General features: G+C 35.3%; 1 long non-coding RNA gene across 1 annotated transcript; it reads right to left on the bottom strand.

The window, feature by feature from the left end:
• Window positions 1-4,839: 4,839 nt before the first annotated feature.
• On the bottom strand, window positions 4,840-23,606 carry LOC145047997 (uncharacterized). The gene is made up of 2 exons (XR_013682618.1): window positions 22,829-23,606; window positions 4,840-5,112 (listed from the first exon to the last, which is right to left on the bottom strand). It is a non-coding gene; the product is annotated as an uncharacterized LOC145047997 (long non-coding RNA).
• Between the last annotated feature and the right edge of the window lie 524 nt (window positions 23,607-24,130).

Here is a 24,130-nt window from a genome sequence, read left to right as displayed (position 1 = left end):
ATCGAGAAAAACAATACCTGGGTTTTGACCAAATTGCCACCAAACCGAAAGGCAATTGGGTTAAAATGGGTATTTAAATTGAAAAGAGATGCAACAGGAAACGTGATCAAGCACAAGGCCCGATTAGTCGCAAAGGGGTATGTTCAAGAAAAAGGCGTCGACTTTGAAGATGCTTTTGCACCAGTGGCTCGTTTGGAAACCATACGACTAATCCTGGCATTAGCGACAAAAGAAAACTGGCTTGTACATCACTTAGATGTCAAGTCAGCTTTTCTACACGGTGACCTCAAGGAGGAGGTGTATGTCTCTCAGCCAACTGGGTTCTCGGTCAAAGGAAAGGAGAATCTAGTCTATTGTCTCAGAAAGGCACTATACGGATTAAGACAGGCTCCAAGAGCCTGGAATATGAAGCTAGATCAGTCACTCAAAGGACTAGGATTCACCAGATGTGCTCAAGAACAAGCAATCTATAAGGTACACAAATCCAATTTAATCCTCATTGTAGGAGTATATGTGGATGACCTTATAGTTACTGGCTCAAGTGAGAGAGGAATTCTTGAATTCAAGAAAAGAATGAAGCAATTGTTTGACATGAGTGACTTGGGACTTCTATCCTATTACCTGGGAATAGAAGTACATCAAGGGAAGAATGACATTATGCTTTCACAGCAGGGGTATGCAAGGAAGATTTTAAAACTAGCAGGAATGGAAGAGTGCAACAGCTCACAATATCCAATGGAAGCCAAGTTGAAGCTGACCAAGGATGAATAGGGGGAACCTGTAAATGCAACAAACTACAGGAAGTTGGTTGGCAGCCTAATATATCTAGTACATATAAGACCTGATCTGAATTTCAGCATTGGTGTTGTGAGCAGGTATATGCAGAACCCAAAGCAAAGCCATTATGCAGCCATAAAGCATATCCTAAGATTTGTGAAAGGAACAATAGAGTATGGTCTAATGTATCGCAGAGGAGGTGATGGTATGTTAGTAGGGTATAGTGACAGCAGCTACAGTGATAATCAGGAAGATGGAAGAGGAACCACAGGTGTGGCATATTATTTCTCGGGAAATCTGATAACATGGGCCTCACAAAAGCAACAAACTGTTGCTCTAAGCTCGTGTGAGGCGGAGTACATGGCTACAACTGCAACTGCTTGTCAGGGTTTATGGTTGAGAAATTTGTTGAGTGACCTTGTTGGAAGAAAAGCTCAAAAGGTGAAGCTACTTGTGGACAATCAATCTGCTATTGCTCTTACAAAGAATCCAGTTCACCATGGGAGGAGTAAACATATAGATACCAAATACCATTTTATTTGTATGTGTGTTGAAAGGGAACAGATTAGTGTGGAGCATGTAAGTGGGGACCAACAAAGACCTGATGTATTGACAAAAGCAATGCCACGGATCAAATATGCTGAGATGAGAAAGCTGATAGGTGTTGAGTACCTGAAGAAGAAGGTCAACATTGAGGGGGAGAATGTTAGTCAATGTTGACCAAGTATTTTAGGAGAATAAAAAGGCACCTTGAGTTGTTGAAGAACGTTGCTGTGTTTTCTGATTTTCTGTTATTTTTTAGCCTATTTAAGTATCTTAGTTTAGCTTCATTTTGAATGCAATCTCTGTAATAGCTTTCAGTCACTTTAATAAAGCATTAAGCATTCGGCTACTTTTCATTCCTCTTTTACCCCTGTTACTAAATTAGCCCTGCCCACCAACAGAAGGTATGAAGAAAAAATATGAAATTTATGTTAATTTGTTCAAATTTTTAACTAATCTGTGATTTTAATAGGTTATGGAGCAAAAAATGAAGGTAATGTTTGTTATGGTTTGCCAAACTATAAAAACAGGTTATATTACTAGATATTTTGGGTTTTTGATGTTTTAATTAACATTTGGTTGCACGTGGGTGTCATTTGACATAGTAAAAAAGGTATTATCTTGCAGCAGGATACTTCATCAGGTGGTGTGGTTGAAGAATATACGGAACAAGATGAACTTTGCATCTCTATGAGTAAATTTTTTGTTCATACATCTACTTAAACAAAGTTGTTAAGCTTCTGTAACTATTGGATTGATATGATGAATGTAATTCTTATAATTGGTTTCCTTCAATTTTATCCATATGAGTTTGTGTTATTTGTTATTGGAATTTTTATGTATTTTATTTTGTTGATGTTTTCATATTAAGATTAGAATAAAGAAAAAGTCAAGTTTAAATACTTTTTATAACCTTTTTTCTTTAAAATTACAAACTCATTTACATTTTAATTTTTAGAACTTTCTTAAATTTATTTTTTACAATATTTAGTAAAAGTTCCTACAACTTTTTACGGATCTCACCTATTTATAATTGTTAGAAACATTATCGTTGAAAAAAATATAAAAAAAAAAAAAGTTGTATCAAAGTGTAAAAAAAAAGTTTAAACAAAGTTGTAAAAGGGGTTTAAAATGTTGTAAAAAATTTTAAAAAACAATTTCAAAATGTTGTAAAAAAATTTAAAATGTTGTAAGAAAGTTGAAAAAAAAAACTATTGTAAAAAGAACAAAAAAAGGTTTAAAAAATAAATTTAACAAAAAACAAAATCTAATTTGTGGACAAATTTGTAAGAAAAATTGTTTGGAGTAACAAAATTTAAAGTACATGTCTCATATTCACTAACGATGTTTTATCTAAATAATCAAGTAAGATAAAATAATCAATACATTTTAGTAAGATAAAATAATCAATACATTTTGAAGCTTGAGTCCATTGATCTAATAAAAAAAATATGATGCAAGCAGGTTGATTAATGAGTCACGTACGTGTTTTAGAAAGGAATAGTATGATGAATTGAATTTAAAGTTTTATTTGATTGTTATTGAGTGAACACATTTTTTTTACCTGTACATTCTAAAATCTACTAATAATAGCTATATACTTTCATTATTTGTTTCTTACACCTCTACATTGTAAAATTTCATTTAGATTCTAAATGTACATTGTCACTTTTAGATTTAACTATTTCCTATGAAAATTGCATTGTAAAATTTCATTTAGATTCTAAATGTACATTGTCACTTTTAGATTTAACTATTTCCTATGAAAATTGCATCCGTAGGCGTAAGGATTTTCTTTTTCATAAAATGTATTTTTAGTGACCACCTCTTGATGAGTTTGAGTGATAAATATGTTTGTAATTTTCCTAAAGGAAACTTTGGTTTTAGGGTTTTTGACTTCGATATTTATAATGCATTTTGTGTTTTTTGGAATCAAATATGTTGTCATTAAATAGAAATGATCTATTTTTGACATAATAGATCCAACATATGAAACAAATTTCTGAAAAAATTATTTGCACACGTCGTTTGATAGTTGTTTAGATATAGTAAACTATTTGCACAAAAAAAAAACTAATCGTCTCTAGAAACTAATTTATGAAAAAATTATTTGCACCCGTCGCTTAGCACGGGTGAACGGCTAGTGTGTGTGTGTGTGTGTGTGTGTGTGTATATATATATATATATATATATATATATATATATATATATATATATATATATATAGGGTGAAGTTCAATAGAAAACTATAATTAACCAAGGAACCAATTGTGAACGTCGGAAACCATAACGATCAACGGCCAAGGAAATAGATGTACACTTTTACATTGGATGTACTCACACCGGATTATACCAAAAAATCCACCCTTTACAAAAAAGCTCACCAATTTTTTTCGTTTAAAATTTTTTTAGGCCATGTTTTTTATCGAAAAAAAAACCTAAATATACCGTTGTTCACGATTTTCCGTGTTCTTTCCATAGAGATCTATGATGATATATGAAAAACGAACTTTTTTTTTGAAAAAAACTCACTTCATTTTCTTTGATGAAAAAAGTTAAGGTCTATTTTTTTATAGAAAAAAATTAATAAATATATCAAAATTCATATTTTTTGTATTTTTTAAACATAGATTCATATTCATGTTAAAAAAAACGATATTTCAGTTCAGATTCACATTGTGAACCTGTTCAGATTCATATTATAAATCTGTTCAGATTCACAGTGTGCATAATAATAAGTCAGATTCACAGTGCGAATTTGAACTGATCGGAGCTTTTTCACATTGTGAATGTTAAAATTTGAAATATTTATAGTTTAGATTCACAATGTGAATCTACACTGATCGAGGTTTTTTTTTGTGAATTTTTTCAGATTCACAGTGTGTATAATAGTAATTCAGATTCACAATGTGAATTTGAACTGTTCGAGATTTTTCATATTGTGAATGTTAAAAATTGAAATATTTACAGTTTAAATTCATAGTATAAATCTACACTATTTTTTTTGATAAAAATAAACTTAAATATTGAAAAAACGAAGAAAATTAAGTGGGTTTTTTTCGAGAAAAAAAAAAACTTTGTTTTTTATATATCATCATTGATCTCTATGGAAAGATGACGAAAAATCATGAACAACGGTATATTCGGTTTTTTTTTATAAAAAACTTGGTCTAAAAAAATTTAAATGAAAAAAATGAAGTGAATTTTGTTATAATCCAGTACATGTGCGTCTATTATAAAAGTTTACAACCTTTCCTTTTGCCGTTGACCGTTTTAAATTCTGACGCTTTGGATTAGTTCTTTGGTTTCTTGATTAATAATGGTTCTCTATTGAACGTTTCCATATATATATATATATATATATATATATATATATATATATATATATATATATATATATATATATATATATATATATATATATATATATATATATATATATATAGGGAGTGGTTCAAATAAGAACCAGAAAAGAGTAAGAACATAAGAACCCCCATTAATTAGAAAATATTTACATGATACTCTAATAAAACATGTTAAAATTCCCGTTTTTTGTCCTTTTGGTACGAAAAAGGCAAAAATATAATTTTTACAGTCTAATATTTTTTATTCATATGTGCTCTTATATTTTAACACAAAACTAATATAAAATACAACTTTATACCGTCCATTTACATTTTATTGCAAAAACTTCACAACTTAATACAAACTATTTTATAATAATTCACTAATTCAAAGAAGTCAAAAACACAAACTCTACCACCACCACCATCACACGCTGCCACCAAACACCTGCAGCAACATCGCAACCATTATTTTTTTCCAATTCAGATCTGTAAATAAAGTCATGCATTAACAACATAAATACTATAGTCACAGTCAAATAAAACCTACTAACTCGCTCATCTTGAATTTAATGCAAAATAATTATAAAAACTAATATACTCTTCCATATTTATACAACACAAAAAAATATATATATTCACAGACAAATTAAAACAAACATTCATACATAAATCAATCATACTTTAACACATAATTCATTAAAAATTTACAGCTTAATAAAATCAATTCGTAGTCCAGTACATAAAATTCACAGGTTAGTATAAAAAATTAAAAGTTTAATGCACAAAAATTATACATTCACAACTATATTCTCAACTTAAAACTTACATATGTATATTCTTAGATCTATAGGCTAATGCTTCTTTCAAAGTTTATTTACAAAAATTTTCACAACTTAAATTTTAAATGCTTTATTCAAAATTAGATTAAATGAGATTTATATATATTGGTACTTTTATCTCGTATTTTAGAAGGCTACAAAGAATTATAAAAAGTTCATAGTTTAATACAATAAATTCACAGCTTAATATAGTCAATTCATAGCTTAATACAGTCAATTCACAGTTTACTACATTTAATTTACAACTAAATACAATCAAATCATAGTTTAATAAAAAAATTCACAGCTTAATATAATAATTTCAATTTTTAATACCAAAAAATTATACTTCACAATCATATTCTCAAGTTAAAACGTACATTTCAAGAATTTAATTCACAATTTAATAAAGTAGTTTAGGTCTCTCATTCACGATATTTACAACTTAAAAACATAATTGATTTTGTTGAAGCATTTCATCAAATTTCTTGTGTACACCAAACAAATTCACAGTTTAATAAAACATAAAATTCACAAAAAAATCATAAAAAAATCACTACTAAATACAACTATTTGATCACAACTTAATACAGTCAATTCATAGTTTAATTCATAACAATAATAGCTTAATACAACCAATTAATAATTTAGTACATAAAATTCATAGTTTAATGCACAAAATTTTATACGTTTATAGCCATTTTTTCAAATTAAAACTTAAATTTATACCATTCTGGAGCCTAATGATTTTTTCAAAGTTTATTTACACAATATTTACCGTTTAAATTTTACATACTTTATGCTAAATTAGAGAAAATCAAATTTCTATATAATGTTTCTTTTATTTCATATTTCATATGCAAACACAAAATTTTTGAAAAAAAATCACAGTTTAATACAACCAGTTACTATTTAATATACTGAATTCATAGTTTAATATATAAAATTTATAGTTTAATATAATTCACAATTTAATATATGACATTTAATTCTTATGTCAGAAAATGTTATGATCTAAGTCATCTCCTCTTTGTTTTTACAATAAACATAATCATAAATATGTGGTGTAAATATATTTTATATATCTTAATAAAGTTTGTGATCAAAATTTGTTGGATAAAATAAAATTTTATTAGAATCATTATTGTCGAATTTATATTTAAAATTAAATCCAAACTATATAGTAATGATACATTACCTATTATTTTAATTAATTAACTACAATTAATAGTTAAATATTTTATATTGAAAATAAATCCAAAGTATATAATAATAAGACAAAATTCCCCAATTGGTCCATGTGGTTTACAGAATATCGTGCTTTGAGGACTTCCTAGCAAAAACTCACGCGACTGGTCCCTATGGTTTGTAAAATTACATAAAAGGTCCTCCTGCCGTTAAATCTAACTTTTCAGCTGTTAGATTTTAATGGAAAAAACTAATTTGCCATTGTACCAATATTGCAATACACTACAAACCTTAAGGACCATTTCTGTAATTTTATAAATTTGAAATTTTGTATATATATAAATTATAAATATAAATTCCATATATATATATATATATATATATATATATATATATATATATATATATATATATATATATATATATATATATATTCAACAACTTGCTAATTTTTTTTAATCCTTTTAACATTTTGTTTTCTATTTTTATTTTATAATTTTTGTTATTTATGGTTTTTTAATGTTTTTATTTATTTTGATTGAAGTAAATAAACTTAAATTCGATAAACCATATCCAAACTTTTTTTTCTTAATTATGAAATGAAACGTTAATGTTTTTTTTTTAATTTATGTTGTCACGGTTTATTTATTTTGTTTTATTTTTTAATTTGATGCTTTATAGTTAATATCATTAGCAACATTATGTTTTCATTTATCATTATCATTATTTCACTTTTTGTTGTTATATATTAGAGTATCTTACAACTTTGGGGTTCGAGTTTTTTTGTTTTTCTATTTTTCATTACTTGAATCAAAATAAATATAAACATTAGAAGAATAATAAATAACTATATATATATATATATATATATATATATATATATATATATATATATATATATATATATATATATATATATATATATATATATAGTTATTTATTATTCTTCTAATGTTTATATTTATTTTGATTCAAGTAATGAAAAATAGCAAAACAAAAAAAACTTGAACCCCAAAGTTGTAAAATACTCTAATATATTAATACATTTTACACTTTTCATATTTTTTGTTTTTTTTTTTATTTTTTATTAATTTTGGTTATTTATGGTTTTCGTAACTTTTTGTTTTTGATTTGTGTAAATAAAAAAGTTATGTTTATTTTCTTTATTTATATTTGTAAATATAACTATTTTTTACGCGAATCAAAATAAAAAAAAGTTAAAAAAAACCATAAATAACCAAAATTATTAAAAAAAAATCAAAAAAACTCAAACACCAAAATTGTAATATACTCTAATATATTCATACATTTTACATTTTTTGGAAAAGGTCAAAAAAAGTTATTGTTGGGTTGAAGATTCGTTTAAGTGTTGTGTCATTGGGCTCGGCTATTAGTCCAATTGTTTTGTGCTCCGGTTTGGGCCTGTCCAACCGTGAGCTTGTTAGGTTTACTATATAAGTATATGCTTGCATGCATATTAGGTTAACGTTTTAGAGAATTACGATTGCATAGTTCTTTCTTCTTCGTTCCTGTAAACCTTCTAATCCTCTACAGTTGATGTTCTTGATCGAGCTCTTCTGAGGGTTATTTTATAATCATTCGACACGTTTGATTCATTCTTTAGTTGTTCATTATTTTCGTGTTTTTGCTGTTTAATCTTTATTTACCTGTTTAAGATCTAATCGATCTTCTAGATTAAGTTTTAATCTCATCAATTGGTATCAGAGCAGGAGGCTGTGTAATCGATACACATCTTTTCTGTGAAAAGGTTTCAATTAGGGTTTTCCGCAATTACTGATATTTATTGAGCTGTCATCTCATTATTAACGTATCTTGATATTTATTGTTTTGCCCTAATCTGATTTATTACAAGTCTGATCTTTGAACAGGTTATTCGATCATAATGGACGAGTCGCAATCGAATCCCATCAATATTTCCAACAGCATTGGATCAACCACGAAGATTCCCATCCTATACACCCATGATTATGAAGTCTGGGCGCATCACTTTGAAGACTATGTTATAGGATCTGAGGATAATGGATACCTCATCTGGGAAGAAATTATCAATGGACCGTTTTCTCACTCTGCAACGTCAAGGATTATTAAAACTCAAAAGGAGTATAATGATCTACTGAAGGACATTAAAGATATTGCGCAAGATGAAAAGGATAAATTCCAGTGCAATATCAAGGCGTTAAGATTGATCAGATTCGCCCTTCAGTCCGACACTTTCAGATTGGTAAGTTCATGCACGACGGCAAAGGAAGTTTGGGATAGGCTTCGTGAATTGTACTCTACAGACGAGGATCTTGAACACTCTATCCAAACCTTACTCTTGTCTGAGTTTGGAGAATTCAGGCAAGGAGCTGAAGAAACTGTGACCCAAACGTTCGATCGCTTCAATCATCTTCTCAGCAAGATGATCAAACATGACATCGAAAGGAAGCTTATCGAGTAGAAGGTTACGTTTTTAAATGGTCTAAGATCAGAGTGGAGAGCAGTGGTGTCTACAGTTAAAGCCCATGAGCAGTTTAAATCATATTCTTTGGCGAAACTGGTGGGTATTCTCAAGTCTCAGGAGAAAATTGTGCTGCAGGAAAAGAATGTTGTCTCAAGCCTAGGTTCGCTGGCCCTCCTGTCAAAAAGTAAAGCTGTGATGGAGGACGAAGACCTCAACTTGGAGGAGTATGACCTCACGTCTGAGGATTATGCTATGATGGTGTCTAACCCCAAGAGGTTCATTAAGAAGAGATTCCCCAGCAACAAAAACCGAAACTGGCAGGGGAGTTATAGTTCAGAAAAAGTTAACAATGAACCGAAGGTTGAAGAGTCTAAGAAGGAACCGAAGGCAGAAGGTGATTCTGGAGTAAGCTGTTACTACTGTGGAGGGAAAAACCACTATGCTAAGGATTGTGTCCTCAAAAAGATGGCTGAAAAGGATGAGGAAAATGATGAGGAAGCTTTGCTGCAGAAAAAGCTTGATGAGATGAGGAAGAAGAAATCTACCGCTAACCCTTCCATGAATGCTCTAATTGTGCAGGGTTCGGTTGCTGATGACGAGTTCGGTGGCGTGGAAGTTTGGTCAACCGACTCTGAAGACGATGAAGTGAGGAAGCCTTCTCATGGAAAGGCTTGTGTGGCAAAAGAGGAGAGCAGTGGAGGAAGGTGCTTGAAGGTGTCTAAAGTATCTCAGATGAGGGGATACAACACTGATGGTGGAAGCAATGAACCGAAGGAGCAGCAGGATATGTGCTTTACAGCCAAACCGCTCAGCGTGCAGTTCAACGAGCTCGATGAATTGATCAAGAAGGTACAATCAGTTTTTGTTTCATTTAAAGTACCACAAAGCTCATATGAAAAAGAACTAAAAAATGTTAATTCACGAATCTCTCATCTAGATAGTAGTTTAACTCAAACTCGAGTCACCAATTCTAACCTGACTGATCAATTAAGAAGGGTGTCTTCGAAGAGTGAGGAACGGCGCATGTGGATCGAGTTGAAGGAGTCAGAATTAGTTAAAATAAAAGACGAAAACATTTATTTACAGAGAGACAATTTAAAGCTGTTAAAACAGCGAAATGTTTTTTGTTTAATTGCAAAACGTCTTTACACTAATATTACTCAGCTTCACTTGGATTGTGAAATAGGACAAAAGATTCATCGCATGATTTTGCCCTTCCTTGAGTTTAAGGAGGATGAAATTGATGTTGAAGCTTATAATTGTGAGAGTGTGATATCATCTGATGACATCAATCCAACCTATATGTATGGACTGGACAAAATAGAATCTTTCATTAAATCCAAGGACCATAAGGACATGCTTAAAAACCTTTTGGATGAAAATGATAGACTTAAACTGAGAACCGAAACCATACAAAAATTTAACTCTTTAAACGCCAACTTGAGCTCAGAAAACAAAATTGATGTTGAAAATGCATCTGAGCTTAATGAGGATGACAATATGAGTGAAATTTTTGTAGAGGACACGGTTGACTGCTCAGAATTTGTGAAAAGCGAACTTGAAAACCACAAGAATCTAATTTCAGAAAATTCAGTGGAGTTCGCTCGATTGTCCCAACAAAAGTCCCCGATCTTAGCAGAGAAAGCCGTTGTATATCAAAAGGTTAGGACCACTCCAAATCAAGTGTACAAGGTCACAGGAGTAACCGAACATCAGACTGCTGAACTCACAGCAATTGTAAACGAAGACAATGTTGATGGCTGCGATGAGTTCTTCTGGTCAGCTCCAATCGATAATGCAGATGAAACGGTAGGCTTATCAAAAAGGACCTCATGGATAAGTAAAGGTAGATACATACCAGAACCCTTGAACAAGCCAGATAATTTCGATGTGCCAAGTACCAGTGGTACGAAAGACATTCCTCAAGAAAATGGAAGTTCGGCAAAAGAAGACGTTCCCTCTAGTTCCTCAGTTCAAAGTGAAACTTCCACAGTTCAAAGTGAACCAGCCAAAGAGAAACCGAAAATGAAAGCCAATATCCATCATCAACCGAAGCAGATGAGGAATCAGAAACGACAAAGGAACCAGAGATACAGGAAGAATCTCTCTGAAAGGAAACAATTCTGGCAATCCCAGAATGCATATTTCTCACATCAAGACAAGAATCTAAAGTTTGAGAATAATCCTGTTAAAAAGCAAGAGAGCCACAACAACCGACAGCCAAGGTTCGGTTCGGAAAAGAATACCAACTGAAAGCAAAGGTTCGGTTCTGAGGATGACTCCAACCGAAAGCAAAGGTTCGGTTCAGAGAACGATTCCAACCGAAAGCAAAGGTTCGGTTCTGAAATCAAAAGAGATCAAAACTCTAAGGTCAGTCCCACCAATGATCAAAAGCAAAAGGGTCACCTAGAGTCTCCAGCCACGAAGTCATCTCAATCTAAGCCCTCTCCTTCTCACTCATCTAATTCTTCTAATTCTTCCAATTCCTCTCCATCTCGCTCTAAAGTTCACTCAGTTCATTCTCAAAAATCTCATTCGTCAGCTGAACAAAAGGGCAAACAGAAGGTTTCTGCATCCAAACCAGAGTCTAAACCCAACGCACCTAATCCTAATAAAATCAAAGTCTTTACCATCAAAAAGAAAGATGAAACAACATTAATAAAATGAACATATCTTGTTGACATCTCTCTTACTATTCCTGTACCTGTGAAAGGCTCACGAGGACCCAAGAAACTTTGGGTTCCTAAATCTGCTTAATTTTTGCAGGTTATAAGTGACGAGCAGTTTGACGAAGAATGGTACATCGATAGTGGCTGCTCGCGTCACATGACAGGGAGGAAAGAAGAGCTCAGGGAATACAGGTCTCTTACAAATGGTGGCAACGCCAAGTTTGGAAACAACTCCTTCGGCACCATAAAGGGATACGAAATGATTACTAATGGTGATTTTACTATAAGGAAGGTGGCATATGTGGAAGGACTACAACACAACCTCATCAGTGTATCTCAGCTTGTTAGAGGTACAGGTCTCAAAGTCTCATTCGACGATGAAGGTTCTGAAATTATTGAGAAGAAGAGGAAGAAAGTAATTCTCAAATCATAGCGTAAGGGTGAAATGTTTCCTCTAAACCTCAAACTCATCAAAGGAAACCCAGCTATATGCCTGTTATCAAAAGCACAATCTGACGAAAGCTGGTTGTGGCACCGAAGACTCTCTCATCTCAACTTTAAAGATATCAACAAACTTGTCACTGGAGGTCATGTTCGTGGTCTTCCATTGCTCAAGTTCGACAGAGATCATTTGTGTGCTGCATGCGAAATGGGGAAGCAGAGTCGTCAAAGTCATCCATCTATAATTAACACGAAAGTTGTTGAACCACTCGAATTACTTCATATTGATTTGTGTGGTCCATCATCTATCGAAAGCATCGGTGGTAGCAATTATATTCTTGTTATTGTTGATGACTTTTCGCGATTTACATGGGTGTTCTTTCTAAAGCTCAAATTTGAAGCGACTCATAAGCTGAAAGTGTTCATCAAGCAGATTGAAGTACAGCTCAAGAAGGTCATTCGTAACATCAGGAGCGACAATGGTCTGGAATTCAAAAACAGAGAATTTGAAGAATTTCTGGCAGAAAAGGGAATAAGTCACAACTTCTCAGCTCCCTACACACCTCAACAGAACGGAATTGTCGAAAGACGAAACCGATCTTTGTGTGAAGCTGCCCGAACAATGCTAAGTTTCGCTTCCTTACCTCTTTATTTTTGGGCTGATGCTATTTCTGCTGCTTGTTTTACACAGAACAGGTCCTATCTCAACAAGCGATTCACGCTCACACCATATGAGATTCTCAACAACAGGAAGCCCAACGTGAAATTTTTCCACGTGTTCGGCTCACGGTGCTTTATCTTTAACTCTAAAGAACACCGCAACAAGTTTGATGTCAAAGCCGACGAAGGAATCTTTCTGGGCTACTCTCTCACTTCCAAAGCATACAGAGTTCTAAACAAGCGTTCGAGAAAAATCGAAGAGACTTATTACGTGACTTTCGACGATACCTATGTCAAAAAGCTACATGCCAAAGAAGACACAGCTGGGGAAATATTTCCTCAAACTGGCCAAGTCACAGTCTCGATCGCTAATCTATTCGAGAAGTTTATGGAGCTATTTGACGAACCAGAGAAAGCTACTCTCTCAGAAGCAGGCGCAGCAGACAACAAGGTAGACCATCTGAAGCAAATTGTCGAAGAAGCTGCCAGGAGAATGAACGAAGGAGGATCGAATTCTGACGAATCTCCATCAAACGATACTTCAATCGAGGGGGAGGATCAACCGTCATCAACTCAGCCGACGTCACATGTTGAGGGGGAGCCAAGCTCTCCAACTGCTACCGAAAGTACTTCTCCAACCGAAAGTGCTTCACCATCCGAAGGTGCATCAACGCCTGAAAACCCAGCACCACAAGAAACCTCTAAACCTCAAGTTTCTCAAAGCATTCCAGAAAGCTCATCTATCGAGGGGGAGCAAGCTGATATGTCATTCGACTACGAAACCCAATCCGAACCAGAAGAAATGATTAATGCTGAACTGGACCCAACCTTTGATCCAAACTACCCTCCTCTTACCAAATGGACCAGAGATCATCCTATCTCTCAAGTTGTTGGTGATGTTTCTGAAAAGGTTCTAACCCGATCACAACTGAAGGCAAAACAGACATCCTTATTTTCCAAAGTTGAGTTTTGTATGTTTAACTCATTCGTATCAAAAGTTAAACCGAAGACAGTTAACACTGCTCTCGATCACTCCGATTGGGTTCAAGCGATGCAAGACGAACTGAACGAATTTGAAAGGAACAAAGTCTGGCGCCTCATTCCAACTCCTCCAGATGCCTCAGTTGTTGGTCTCAAATGGGTCTTTAGGAATAAAATGGACAAGGAAGGGAACATTATAAGGAACAAAGCTCGTCTGGTTGTAAAAGGATATTGTCAGGAGGAAGGGATTGATTATGAAGAGACTTTCGCTCCTGTAGCTAGGCTGAAATCTGTAAGAATATTTCTTGCTTATGCTGCCCACAAAAACTTTGAAGTTTTCCAAATGGACGTCAAGTGTGCCTTTCTTAATAGAGAGCTTGAAGAAACAGTGTATGTGGAGCAACCTCCTGGGTTCGTGAACGAAAAGTATCCCAATCATTGCTACATTCTGGATAAAGCCGTGTATGGACTCAAACAAGCTCCGAGAGCCTGGTATGAAACGCTAACTAAATTCTTAAAAATGTCCAAATTCAAACAAGGTTCGGTTGACCCAACCTTCTTTCGCAAAAAGGAAGGTAACCACCTTATGATCGTTCAAATTTATGTCGATGATATCATCTTTGGCTCAACGAATCCCAGCCTAACAGCTGAATTCAGAAAGCTGATGGAGACTAAATTTGAAATGAGCTCAATGGATCCTATTAACTTTTTCCTTGGTTTAAATATTAGACAGGGACCCGAAGGCATCTTTATCAATCAGGAAGCTTACACGAAGACTCTCCTAGCAAAGTTTGGTATGATGGGAGACTCCAAAGTCAAAGTCCCAATGGCATTCGGCACCAAGCTAACTCCATCCCTAGACAAACCGGCTGTTGATATCACGCTCTATCGTCAAATGATAGGCTCACTAATGTATCTTACTGCTAGCAGGCCTGACATCATGTTTTCTGTGTGTTACTGTGCTAGATTTCAGGCAAACCCACGCGAACCTCACATGCTTGCAGTGAAGAACATTTTACGATATCTCAAGCGAACTGCCTCCTTAGGTCTATGGTATCCTTCCAACTCAGGCTTCTTCGTTCAAGCCTACTCAGATGCAGACCTTGGAGGATGTGGACTCGACAAAAAAAGCACCACTGGCGGCTGTCAATTTCTTGACGGGAAGTTGGTTAGCTGGCAATCAAAGAAACAAATGTGCGTGTCGTTGTCTACTGCCGAAGCTGAGTACATAGCCGCTGCATCCTGCACCTCCCAAGTGATTTGGATCCAGAGTCAACTTCGAGACTATGGACTCAATATGAAGAAGATCCCACTATATTGTGACTCTGAAAGTGCAATTAGGATCTGTCATAACCCAGTGCAACACTCTAAAACCAAACATATAGCACTGAGGTATCACTTCATCAAAGATCATGTGGAAGATGGAAACGTTGAAGTACACTTTGTTCGAACCACTGATCAACTGGCTGACGTCTTTACCAAAGCTCTTCCCGAAGCATCATTCAACAGAATTTTACAAGGGCTAGGTATGATGGAATCAGAGTCAGTACCTCAAACTACCTCTCAACCTCAAACGTAAGAAGCGAAATTGACCGAACGTTCAGGTTCGGTTAAATAATCTGACTCGCTCATCACCACAAAGGTAGTTTTCTTGGTTGTATATTTCATGTACAAAATTGTTTCTCTTATTGTCAAAAGTATTTTCTTATTGCAAGCCTAAAATTCCTTGGTTTTCTAAAATTTTCCAAAACCGAAACCTACCGAAGGTTCGGGATCGGTTTTTCAAAATTTTCCAAAACCGAAACCTACCGAAGGTTCGGGTTCGGTTTTTCAAAATTTTCCAAAACCGAAACCTACCGAAGGTTCGGGTTCGGTTTTCCAAAATTTTCTTTAACCGAAACCAACCGAACGCTCGGGTTCGGTTTTCCAAAATTTTCTTTTCCAAAATTTTCTTTAACCAAAACCAACCGAACGCTCGAGTTCGGTTTTCCAAAATTTTCTTGAACCGAAACCAACCGAACGCTCGGGTTCGGTTTTCTAAAATTTTCTTGAACCGAAACCAACCGAACGCTCGGGTTCGGTTTTTCAAAATTTTCTTAAACCGAAACCAACCGAACGCTCGGGTTCGGTTTTTCAAATTTTTCTCAACCGAAACCAACCGAACGTTCGGGTTCGATTTTTCAAATTTTTCCAAAGTTTTTTTTTTACTTTTTCCAAGTCTTATTTTTTTTTTCCTTGCTTATTTTTTTATTATTATTTTTTTATTTTCTTTTATTTTTTTTAATATATATCAAAAACTCCAAAAATATTTTTCTCTTTTAATTTTGTTTGTGTGTTCGTTCGTTTATGGGGATATAATTGTTGGATTACTTAAGTGTCCCTAGAAGCATGCTGTTGTATGTGTCCCAAGCCTCATAAGATTTTGAATAATAGCCTTAATGACTTGGTATAAACAAACCTTGTCTTCCCAATTAGGCTATCACATTTATTCTAATCGTGAGCTACCTCACTCTCTTCTCACATGAGATGAGAGTTTTCTGCTTGGTCCTTAATTTCGCAGCAGAGGTACTTTCATTTCTTACACCATCTCCATTACATTTCTCCATTACATTTGTTTCATCAACGTAACCCTTGAGACTCTCAGAAATTACCACTGAGGTTTATGGTTACACAACAACTGTGTTAATGATCTCAGTTTCGTGCCACTACGCGCTGAGTGAAACCCAAAATTCAACACCAAATCTGAATTGACGGTGAACAATAAATTTGCTCAAGTTTTCACCAAAGAATTGACGGATGTATCTTGATGAAATCTCAAATTTTTATTTTTGTGTGATTCCTATGAAATTGTTAAACACCATAACATTTCTTCCCTTGGGATCCAGTTTTTAATTTTTTTCTGAGATTTTATATTTTCCAAGCCAATTTAAAATTAATTCCTACCTACTTGTTCAACAGACTACACCGGTCTCACAAGTACTTTGTTCACTTTCTTTCTTATTTCAAGATTAGAATTGTTGAATCAAAGCGAAAGCCACCCTTAAGTAGCCTAATTAAAAGAAGCCTTTCAATATTTATTAATAAATGTTTGATCGTCATTTAACGGGAAACCACATTAACACTTTAAGGTCTCTCTTGATCTTGAAGGAAGAGATTCGTGCCCGGGATCATTTGTTTCGTGTCATTATTGACATCACATTTATTCCTAAAAAGACTTGCTTTATTTCTTTTATTTTTACACTCTTCGCACGAAAATCTTTGATTTTCCAGAATTCCGGTACTAATAATTACAGGCTGTATTATTGCTTTGGTGGTTAATTATCGAGTTGTGGTCAAAAATCATCCACGTGGGAAATTAATTCAAAAGATGTCATTTTCAAAGATAAGATGAAGGGTTGCTGACTCAGGCGGGAGATCAAAGGATTAAATTTCAAACGGCGGTTAAAAAGGGGACGCATGCGAATTTGAAACGCCCATTCTTTTACTGACATAATGGACGCGTGTGCGAATTTCAAGCGGTTCCTCTCTGGCACTTAAAGGCGCGTGTGGATTTGAAACGGTTTGTTCTGAAACGGCGCTTGTTGGGCGGCGTGTTCCTAGGAATCTGACACTCTCTCTCCTACGTGATCATCGCATGCCTTAACTGTCACGCATCTGTCATTCCGAAAAACCTTTTCGTATTTCCATAGAAGATTTGAACCGATTTTTCTCTCTCCTTTCACCCACTATAAAAGGCAGTCTACACTCCCATTTACCTCTTTACTGCATCCGAATTTCCAAGAGAGCAAAAAAATTCCCAAAAGCTTTCCTGTTCATCTTCTTCTTCCAACATTCAACAATGGCAGAATCATCCTCAGTCCATGCCACATCACACATCCTTCCCATTCGCCCACAACAGTGTTTGGTGATTGACCTAACCCCTCTGTCGTACGATTCCTATATGACTCCGATCATCGAGTGCCTGAAGTACTCACAGATCGCTCCAGCACTTTCTAGGGTTGAGTCTGTGCCCATGGAGATCCTATCGCAGGTGTATGCGACTGCACATTACGACAAAGCAGTCGAGAGAGTGTTCTTCGAGGTTTCTGATCACAAGACCTCCATTTCTAGACAACGATTTGGCACACTGCTAGGGTTGGCTGCTGACCCTTCAAGAATTAATCCGGAGACGATTCCGATTGGGCATCTTTACAACATGTTTTATAATATGGGGTACACGGAGGCGCTCACCTCCGTCGCGAAGTTTAAGAAATTCTGCTTGCCGCCACAGTGGAACGGCATGTTTACAGTCCTCTTCAAGGGCTTATCTGAACGGAGCTCAGGATCCGATGGTTCTAGTCGACTGTTCTTGTCGATTATGTATGGCGTCTACAACGGAGTCAATCTTGACTATGGGTTGGTTCTCTGGCAACAACTCATCCAGAGCCTTTCTTCTTCTTCACGACACTCTGAGGTGTCGTATGCCCGGTTCTGGACTCTCATCACAAAATGGGCGATGGATAAATTTGATGTCCCCACTGCTGCCGGTGCATCGATGTCTTCGATCGGTACTTTTCATACCACGAAGATCATCGTTTCTGATGCATCCAAGTTTTCTTTCATTGGCTCCATTCCGGAGACAATGTACGGCGATGTTCCATCTGACAACAGGATCATCCGGACCATTAAGGAATTCAAGGCGTCTGGTCCTAGGGTACTCACACAGGAAATGCTCAAATCCATCCATGATGCTGACAAACCTGTTAATAGGGGCAAAAAGGCGGATAAAGGGAAGCAAGTGACCAAAGCTGCTAAGGGTCCTTCTCCCAGGAAGAGGAAACCAACCAAAGCTCCACAATCCCCACAGCCGAAGAGAAGGAAGACTCAACCGAAGCGAAAGCTTATCATCGCTTCCTCTTCGAGTGAATCAGAAGGCGAGAGTTCGGGTTCGGACGGCTCTCAAAGAGGCGAAACCCCTCCAAGAGGCAACACCCCACCCCGTTCACCTACCCCAGACATGGAAATTCATGTCTCACCCCTTCCCTCTCCTACTCAAACAATCCCTACTTTCATTCCCACCATAAACCCCACTACCACTATTTCTAAAACCTCTTTCCCTATACCACCACCCATTTTCACAGATACAACTACAACAACTGCAAAGGTTACAACCAACGTATCTGATACGGGGGTTCATACCGATGCAACCGAAACACCACCTGGAACCGAACCTACCCATACAACCGAAACCCAGCATACAACCGAACCTACCCATACTCAACAACCACCCGAAACTACCCCCACCAACACTCAACCTGAACCTACACATCCCATAACACCCCCAGCTTCCCCACCCCCAACATCTCCAGATCATGCCTCTGATGGAGATAATCCTTTCCTTGGAGGGGAAAATATGACCTACGATTCGGTCTACTTTAGTCCGTTTCAGGTTCAAAGCGACGACGAGGACGATGCTCCAGTAACAAAGAAGCATCTTAAGGAGCTACACGAGAAGGTTGACTTGCTTCTTGCTTCATCCTCCAACACTCAGTCCTCTCTCTCTGAAGCCGCTCTTCAGAAAATTGTTGATGCCTTCTCCAGGGCTCAACATGATTCTGTCGCTTCAGCCACAACCGCCATTGACGCCTCCACAAAAGCTTGTGAGGCTGCGACCGCGAAAGTCGATAAACTATTCTCTGAAGCCTCTTCCCTGTTGAAGTCCTTACAGGAGAGCGCTGACGCCACAAAGACAACGTTGGAACCAATCGTTCAACAATTGGCCACGTTCGTCTCAACGGAGTTGCAGTCGTTCGCTACCCTTCGCCAATCTATCAGCGACGACAACTCGGCCCTTCGTGCCTCCATTGACGAGCGCCTCGCTAAGCTTCAAGAGGATCTCGCTGCCAAAAACTCGTTAATGGACGTTTTGGCAAGTAAAACCACCGCCCTTAAGGTCAAGAGCACTCAGCTTTCAAACTATCAGCAACAGATTGAAGCTCTTCGATCCGAACGGGAGGTTATCAAAACTTGTGTTTCGGATGTACACGCTGCCCTATCCAACATCCTGGAAGCACACGATCCGATTCTCAATCATTCGGTGAGGCGAACCCTTGCTGAAAAACTTACTCCTGCCATGGACCTTCTAAGCAAAATTGAAGGCTTACCTAGTTTCGTGTCCAATCCGAAACAAGGGGGAGAAGTGAAGTCCGGATCGAAACCACCTCCTTCCTCAAAAGCTGCTCACACAACCGAACCACCTCCGACTGGTCAAACTTCGGGTTCGGGTGTGAAGGATAAAGGAAAGAACATAGCTGAGGAAGAAGATGAAGATGATAAAGAAACCATTGCTGACTTGCTTAAACGCAAAAACAGTCGCAATGTTGAAAATGATAATGTTCGTGTGGCGCGAGAAGCTGAAGAAGCCGAACGCAAGAAGAAAGAAGCCCACGATCTCCTCGAGAGCAGGAAGACTCTTTTCCCTGCTTGGACTCGGGAGAGAATGATAAAGGAGGCCATAGATACTCCTAGCATCCTATGACTCGAACCGGTGATCTCCTTCGACTGCTATAATTCTGTCGATTCGCAGTTCGATATGCCGTTGACTCGAAAGGCGTTTATCTTCCACGCCTTCTCCAACATTTATGAAGTCCCTCATCCTAATCCTGAGGTTGATAGGGAGTTAATCGAATTTTATCTGAAGGCTGCTCAACCACAGTACCAAACATGGAGCGCTCAGAAGATCGTTAACGTTCGGGTTTTAAAGCCGTATACCGAAGGGAGATTCATCAACGTTCGGTTCAGGGTGATCAGAGGGTCTGCAAGAACTGAACATCTTATATCCTTAGCAGATCTACTGAACCTCAACCCTCATGATTGAATTGTTTTGCATAACATCCTTTTGACGAATGAAGTTGAATATGGTCCAATTATAGACCATCTCAAAAGGATGATAGTTTGTTACGTCATGGAGGTCGCCTTGATGGACCAGGAGATAGCCACTGTCTTCAAGAAGAAACCGAAGATAGCTCCTGTTGGATCGGCTAGTGATCTCAATCAAATGAAGATGGGCAAGATTGACCCGAAGCGCAATTCGGTCATGTTCACTAGAGCAGAAGGACATAAATGTCTCTTTGCTTTAGCGGATAAACATCTTTACACCAATGCTTGTCTTGAGCATGTACTGTCGATCATCCGTCGGTGTAAAGAGAATGCAGCAGACGATGTCAAATACTTCAACGATATGATCCAATGGTACATCAGATTCAGACAGACGATACTTGCTCTTATCTCTCGTCTGTTTCAGACTGTGAAGAAGAAGGTACCTGCCGCTGCTGCTGGCCCAAGTAACAAGTAAAGATCTCGCTCCAATTGACGCAAAGGGGGAGATTGTTGGGTTGAAGATTCGTTTAAGTGTTGCGTAATTGGACTCGGCTATTAGTCCAATTGTTTTGTGCTCCGGTTTGGGCCTGTCCAACCGTGAGCTTGTTAGGTTTACTATATAAGTATATGCTTGCATGCATATTAGGTTAACGTTTTAGAGAATTACGATTGCATAGTTCTTTCTTCTTCGTTCCTGTAAACCTTCTAATCCTCTACAGTTGATGTTCTTGATCGAGCTCTTCTGAGGGTTATTTTATAATCATTCGACACGTTTGATTCATTCTTTAGTTGTTCATTATTTTCGTGTTTTTGTTGTTTAATCTTTATTTACCTGTTTAAGATCTAATCGATCTTCTAGATTAAGTTTTAATCTCATCAGTTATCAAGTTGATGAAAAATAAAACGAAACAATGAAAAAAAAATAAAAATAGGAAATAATTAAAAAATAATATGAAATAAATTAAAAAGTAATACTAAAAATTATTAAAAAATACGAAAAAACCAAAAAAAAAAAAAAAAAAAAAAAAAGATGAAAATGTAAATGTATTAATATATTATAGTATATTTGTATTTGGTGTTTGAGTTTTTGTTTTTTTGTTTTTTAATTTTTCATTACTTGAATCAAAATAAATATAAAAATTAGAAGAATAATAAATAACTAAATATATATATATATATATATATATATATATATATATATATATATATATATATATATATATATAAACAAAAAAAAAAGTGAAATAATGATAATGGTAAATTCAAACATAAAGTTGCTAACCATACAACATCAAATTAAAAAAAATAAAAAAATATATCGTAACAACATAAATTTAAAAAAAAAAAAACATTAACGTTTCATTTCATAATTAAGAAAAGAAAAGGTTTGGATATGGTGTATCGAATTTAAGTTTATTTACTTGAATCAAAATAAATAAAAACATTAAAAAACCATAAATAACTAAAATTATAAAATAAAAATAGAAAACAAAATGTTAAAAAGATAAAAAAAAAAAAAATTATCAAGTTGTTGAAAATATATATATATATATATATATATATATATATATATATATATATATATATATATATATATATGGAATTTATATTTATAATTTATATATATACAAAATTTCAAACTTATAAAATTACAGAAATGGTCCTTAAGATTTGTAGTGTATTGCAATATTGGTAGAAGGGGAAAATAGTATTTTCCATTAAAATCTAACAGCTTAAAAGTTAGATTTAACGGCAAGAGGATCTTTAATGTAATTTTACAAACCACATGATTAGTCGCGTGACTTTTTGCTAGGAAGTCCTCAAAATGCGATATTCTATAAATCATAGGAACCAATTATGAAATTTTGTCTAATAATAATACATCACCTGTTATTTTAATTAATTAACTACAATTAACGGTTAAATGAATTTACTTATAAGCACTTAGAAAATCGCAAAAGGACTCCGGTAAATTGTTTTTTCTAAGTAGACCAATTAAAAAAATAAAGATAAGCCCATAATGAGACACAATACAGTAAATGACCTAAATTCAAGAACTCAATTCACACTTTAAGATATTACCTTTTTGCTGCTACTGCTTATTATGGTGATTGCACTACATCGACCACCAACATTGTTCTCATTCTCGCCGGAAAACCTCAACAAAAAGAAACAATCACAATTTTTTTGGATTCACAACCCACCGGATGAACTCATATCTCTTATTCTCTTATTACCGCCGATGAATAAAAAAATCAATTAACTTCGTTTCGATTCTCGTTAACTCAATCTTCCTCGCCGGAGACTCCGTCACTAGTGCCGAAGACTAACGCTGGAAAATTAAGTAGGTTACAGCGTAGTTTCAAGCGATATCCGGCGACAAACGTGAAACATCGCCGATTATGTTTTGCTTTAGTAGAGGAATCACTAGATCTGAATCCCTGAGACATAAATACGATGCTACTACGTCACTTAACCTAATCAAAGTCCACGAGACCTTAACTGTATTCCATTGGAAACATTATCTAGAACTCAGATCTGTATACTCATGTTTAACATTGTCCATAGGTCGGTAGTGATTGTCGACGAAAATCTATTTGGAGGTCGGTGCGAAGAATGGAGGTGGAGATGATGAATGTGAAGTCACTGGAAAAGGTAGCGTCGTAGATCTATGATTATAAATCGGAGAAGGTGATGCCGCCGGAAAACGTAGCGTCGTCGGAGTTGGTGGGGTGGACATCGGCGGCGACTGGATGCTGTCGGTGGTAGAAGAATGGAGGAAAGGGAGTTTTTGATCTTTTGAAAATGAAAAAATCTCAGATCTAAAAAGTAGATGTGGATGTATGTTAATGAAAGTGGTATAAGATTAATGTTTATTTACGATCTGCCATTTATTGTTTAAAAAAGATCGACAAAAAGTAATGGTTCTTAGAGTTATTATTTTATTTTGGTTTTCATTTGAACTTTTATCCATATATATATATATATATATAAAAAAAAAGTAATGGTTCTTGGAGTTCTTATTTTATTTTGGTTCTCATTTGATCTCTTTTATATATATATATATATATATATATATATATATATATATATATATACTAGCCGTTTACCCACTTCAAGCGATGAGTGAAAATAATTTCTTTCGGAAATTAGTTGTAGAGGCGATTAAGGTTGTAAACGAACCAAATGTTCAACGAATTGTTCATGAACCATTCGACGAAAAATTTGTTTATGTTCATTTATTTAATAAACAAACGAAAATAAACAACCATCTTTCCTGTTCGTTCGATTTGTTACAACTTTAGGTGTGGTCATCATTATATAATTGCATGAATAGTTTACACATGTAATGTGCCAACAACATGTCATTATGTTTCAATAAAA

Source organism: Lactuca saligna, chromosome 5 (assembly GCF_052625555.1).
Source record: "Lactuca saligna cultivar CGN05327 chromosome 5, ASM5262555v1, whole genome shotgun sequence".
Lineage (NCBI taxonomy): Eukaryota > Viridiplantae > Streptophyta > Magnoliopsida > Asterales > Asteraceae > Lactuca > Lactuca saligna.
Note: the sequence above shows the minus strand (reverse complement) of the source record. Positions and strands in the feature narration are given on the sequence as shown.